The following is a 6,000-nucleotide window of genomic DNA, read 5'->3' as shown; positions in this document are numbered from 1 at the left end:
CATGAGAACTTTTAAGGCAACACTTAGTGCAATGTGTAGTACTGTAAAACCAGTGTATCAGTTAAAGACACAAATGTCAGTTTAAACAAGTATTTCAAAAGTAAGAGTAAACTTAAAAATAATAATATACAAATTCAAAGCAAATTATTTTCCTGCTATCGAGGTCACAGCTTACAGTAACACTATTTTATTTTGCACCGTTCAGAAGAGGTTCATTATAAATCTCCATGTAGGACTCCATAAAGGTCCACTGTTATCTCAATTTTATTACCAGTCATATGAGAAAAAGACAGAGCTGTAGTGTAAGTAGATATTAAAGCTGCAATATTCATTATTTTCGTATAAACGATGGCATTTATGGCTATGTGTAATATGAAAGGGGATTCCTATATTTGCTAAATGAGACATTATCACCAAACACTGCAGTTCCCATCGTCTGTACAAAGTCTTTCAGTGTCTTTTAGCTCATATTTTGTTTGTTTTGTGTTTTTAGCCCACAAACTCTGCTCTCATCAACCTAAGCATCCAGCATCCAACAGTGACCAGAAGAGAAGGAAAGGAAGAAAGGAGAAAAGAAAGGAGAGGGACCATTGGACTTGAATTTGGTGAGCAGAAACATCACCAAATGAAAATGATCATCTGTTTGCTAACGAGTCCAGCACATCTTTACGTTCCATTTGATTTGGTGACAACCATGCTTATGTTCTTGGCTTATTTATAGACTGTTACGTTTAGTTTCATTAAATTAAATGACATTGTTTAACAATATAACAAGTCATTGTGCTGTATTTCTCTACAGCAACTACCAGCTCCAACAAGCTATTTGCCAGCTAATTAACATTAGCTACAGGGTAAATCAGATTGTCGATATTATCAAATGAAGAGTGTAGAAACTTTGGCTCAATAAATCAAGACTCTGAGTGTACAAACGCTTCTAAAGCAGACAAGAATGAGACAGCATTATTTAACTCCTCAGGCAGCATAGTTAGCACGCTAGTTATCAAAGATAACTGAAAACAAAATTGATCAAATGTGAATCTAAAAATTGGACTGTTGCAAGATGAAATCAACATAAAATGCATCAGCAGTGATTGGTTATGTGATACAATCAGTGTGATAAAATAGCCATTACAATGTAATAAACACAAAAAATATTTTACACTGTTAGAGTAAGAGTCCCTGTGCATCACCTGAGAGTCCTCTACATGAGCAAGGAAGGTGTAGGCTTCTTTCCTAGGCCGGGCCTCTTTGCCACATTTCTTTTTGCAGGATTTATTTAGAGGATTTGCAGTGTAAGGTCCTGATGCAGGAATGGTGTTCAGGGTAAAAGGGGGCTCTGCTCAGGTGGGTGTCATATCCAGTGGGGTGGTCAGTTGCTCCCTTTTTCTAAGTAATTTCAAAGGTTACACAGACAACAAACTACAACAAATTAGTTCATTTTGTCCATACAGACACAAATCAAAGAGCAAATATTCAATTTGGTCAAAAAGGGAAATAAAATATGTCCACCACATGGACATGAGATGGATGTAAAGACCCTAATGTGCAAACTAAAAAAGGCCTTCTGTTGCCATTATAAAATCCTCAGGCTACTAACAGATTCCCGAGGGCATTAACAAATTCAGTAATTCACTAGATAATGCCCCAATGATTGAATGACACAGAGTGACGTGAAATGACAGTCGTCATTCAGAGAGTGAAAACTAATGTTGCAGGCAATTTAGATCAGCAAGATAAATTTGAGAACATAATCCAGGCAATCTTATCATCCTTTTGAACATTTCTTCACTATATAAGAGGTTTGTGTTGTCTTCACACAGGCATGGGCCAAATCATGTCATTCACGATAACAGCAGAATAAATCTGATGGCAAAAGTTGTGGAATCACAATGCTTTGATGACATATTCATGTTATGACTCCTTACAGCAGCATGGTGACAGTAAGGTTTCTGCTGACATCATCAGTTCAAAAAAGCACATATGTGTATGAAAAACACAATGGCTCATACACCATCATCAAGAAACTACACTGACCAGGAGACAAGATGCATCAGGATCTGTCTGGGTCAGCTCAGCTGACAGTGAGTGATTGATCACTACACTGTGTGCTTGCTTTGCAGTAATTAATCAGTGCAGCACATCAAAATGTCAAGAAAAAAAACCCAGAGTTCTTAAAGTTGGGAAAAACAGAGTCAAATGGCTTAATCAGTCATATTCAAGTTCACTACACAGGCAATCAAAGATAATCAGCAGCTGGAACCCTAAAACGTTTAGAGTTTTCTGACACGTGTAATAAAAGCACAACCTCATACTAACCTCACTTTTAGTGTTAGCCTCATACTTCAATTTATTGGGAGAAATCAAACAGCAACCACTGGCACTGAAAAATTAAGGCAACACAGACATGCCAAAAACTGCAGTTCCTCAAATGGCCACTTGAGGCTCACTACAAAAGTGTCAATTCCCATAGACCCCCATAGTGAAAAGGCCAACTTTACAGAAGAAATAAACACGTTTACAGCCTGGTACAAAGAACAGTTTTGCTCCCTGTAGCTAATTTCCCAGTTCTTGACAACTGCACAGGCTTAAAGTTATGCATAGTTATGGGCATGGCTGCTCTGAGTGACAGCTAGCCACGTTCCACCCACGCTCCAGCTCTTCACCCATTTTTGGATTAGCTGGGAGTTTAGCGGAGTCAGGCACTGCCAAGATGGTGACAGCCAGAGCCATCTTCACGGAGCTTCACAGTGTCTCATCAGAAATCTGTGGGTGATGTCACACAGACTACGTTTATGTTTTATACAGTCTATAGGACAAATGCTGCCTGAATCAGGTTGCTGAGGAGTTCAGCAGAGGGGTCAGGTTCTATTGTCTGTGACAACAGAAAAGAAAGAGGAGCTGAATTTCGTCCTACAATCTGTTCAATTAAACCAATTTTTATGGAAGGAATAGCACATTCAGTATTATTTTTGTGTCTCTGGTGGTGACCCTGATGACTTCATCTTCATCCCTGAAGGACACACAGGTACTCCTCTTCCCTCATTGGGCCACTGGATGTCCAAGCTGACCTCGTCGATGGTTGGTTTTGCATCCAGATCAGCACAAGAGAGTCAAACAATCTTGTCCCAGGTGTTTTGGAGGAATATACAGTATGAGCCAGAGAGGAATGAATTCGTATTCAGGTTGTCCAAAAGCATGGACTCATATTTGGATTCAACAAAGGCAATTCCAAAAAAGTGACAGTGGAAGACACTGTATAAAAAAGAATACCATCCTTTTTGGCCTACTGAACAGAATACAGTACAAAGGCATACATATACAAACATGTTCATGTTCAAACTACTGAACTCTCATCTTTTTAGTAAATAAACACTCATTCTGAATTTGATGCCTGCAACATGTTCCAAAGGTGGGACAGGGCCATGTTACCCACTGACACTCATTTGGGTTTTGAAAGCTAAAGTCTTTCCCATTCTTTCTGAAATAAGACTTCAGTTGCTCAACAGTCTGAGATATGTGTTGTCATACTTTGCACTTCTTAATGCACCACACAATCACAATGGGAGACAGGTCTGGACTGCAGACAGGCCAGTCTGCTAGTTGCTGTAATATGCAGAATGTGGTTTGGCATTGTCTTGCTGAAATAAGCAGGAAAAGATGTCTGGATGGCAGCAAAGCCTGTATGGACCTTTCAGCATTAATGGTGCCTTCACAGATATGCAGGTTATGCCATGGGCTCTAACACACCCCCGTACCATCAAAGAGCTGGATCTTCAGCTGAACGCTGCTAACAATCTGGATGGACCATGATTTCCAAAAACAATGTGAAATGTGGACTTGTCAGACCACAGTAGAGCGTGGCTCAGGCCACATATTTCTGTCTGAACCCAATCTGTCAGAGAGAATAGTTACTGAGTCCACCTTGTTTTTTACATCCAGACCTCTCGAGCCTGATGCAGTTCATGTAAGATGAAGCTCTGAGGCTGTGTATCCCCGTCACACAAGTGTTGGTACAGTTTGTTGGATACAGTGTGCCTGTTCACCCTGATTACATTTGTAGGAACCTTGTAAATGACTATCAAAAGGTATTGTTTTATGTAGGCTACAAGTAGTTTTTTTTAAACACTCACACACACACACACACACACACACACACACACACACTATGCCATGTCATCAGCACTTAAAAATCTAATCAAATTTGATGTTTGCACCATGGCAGACGAGGGAAGTCGGCAGTGTTGATGTTGTTCATATGTGGCTTTCAATTTGCATGCTAGTGTATAATGTGTGGTCCAGGGAAAAAAAAAAAAAAAAACAGGAAGCAAACCCAATATGCAGACCAAACAAAAAGGCAGGGCGGAAGCAGTTCAAATTATTTATTTTACAAAATAAGACAACAAAGGACTTATAGGTCGGTGAAACTGGTGAGAAACAAAACCAAATGTCCACACAACCAGCAAAACCTCCAATGAAAAAATGGTGACCAGTGTCCAACAGTCCAAAAAAACAAAAGCAAGGCACAGATCCACAAACAGGTAATCTAGGAAATCTCTTACAGGAAATAGTCTACAAACTGACAAAGAACAGGTTCACCACATACAAAGGATGAGCCGACAAGGACAAAGGGAAACACCCTCACTTAAATAGACACAGGAGAAGAACTAATTAGACACAGCAGACATGAATCATCAATCACGAGGGCGGGAAAACACAGGAAGTAAAGTAAAATCTGACGTGAGGGAAGACTTCAAAATAAAACAGGAAGTGGCAAAACTGAACAGACCAGATCATGACAGCTAGAGTCTTAACTTGCATTTGTAGATGTAGCGACAAACTGTGTTTACTGACAATGGTTTTCCCAAACCCATGTAGTCATATCCTGTGTACAATCATGTTGGCTTTTAACACTGCCTGAGGGATCAAAGGTCACGAGAATTCAGTTTGAATTTTTGGCATCGCCCCTCACATACAGAGATTTCTTCAACTTTTCTGAATGATATTATGGACTGTAGATGAAATCCCTAAATTCCTCGCTCCATCCTGGCTTGTGAACCACTGAGTCTTTCCAGGATGCTCCTTTCATGCCCAATCATGATACTATCACCTGTTACCAATCAACCTGTTTACCTGTGGAATGTTCCAAACAGGTGTTTTTGGAGTGTTCACAACTTTCCCAGTCTTTAGCTGCTCCGGTCTCAACTTGTTTGAAATGTTTCGCTGCATCAAATTCAGAATAAGCAGATATTTACAAAAATCAATGAAGTTGAAAAATGTTGGAAAACATTACATTCGTTGTCTTTGTGCCATTTTTAATTTATGTCAGAAAGAATTAGCAAATGATCCCATTCTGTTTTATCTGTTTCACACAGCAGCCCAACTTTTTGGAATCTGGGGTTGGAAAACCAAACTGTTTGTTCTCAGCTGTTGGACTTTAGATTTGCTTTGTGGGGTTACCTCCTTTTGTCTAAAATGAAAACCAGCACCAACCTGCAGCTATGAATTATTCATATCTGTACAACTGTCAATCATCAGCTTTGTCAGATCTCAAGAATGCAGTTTTTCTTTGGCAAATGCATTTCAAGTTTGGAGCTGCTCACATTCAGGAGTTTTGCAAAAAAAAAGGATTCCTCTTTGAATCCAGACTTTTTTAACACCCTGCTGAGAACCAACAGTAGCAAACAAAGATTGAATCTGCACACGTCTATCTCCATCTCCTCTTCAGGCAATCCCAGCAGGGCTTTCAGTTCTTCATCCTCCCCTGCCTTCAGCTCCCCTGGTGCGGCTCTGCCTTGGGTCTGGGTTTTCTTCCTGAGAATGTGGACTCGTGTAGATGCCCCGAACGACACGGTGGAGTCTAATGGAACCTGCTGGGACTTGTGTGGTTCCAGGCGTATTCATCCCAGGAAAGTCCCATGTGCTGAACAAGAAACGGTACAGCCAAGGACTGTTTTCATTCATTTCTTTAGTATGGAAGGAAAAAAGTGAGGCATTGAAAAG

The sequence above is a fragment of the Chaetodon auriga genome, chromosome 17, assembly GCF_051107435.1.
Source record: "Chaetodon auriga isolate fChaAug3 chromosome 17, fChaAug3.hap1, whole genome shotgun sequence".
NCBI lineage: Eukaryota > Metazoa > Chordata > Actinopteri > Chaetodontiformes > Chaetodontidae > Chaetodon > Chaetodon auriga.
The sequence above is the reverse complement of the archived record's forward strand: the minus strand, read 5'-3'. Positions refer to the sequence as shown.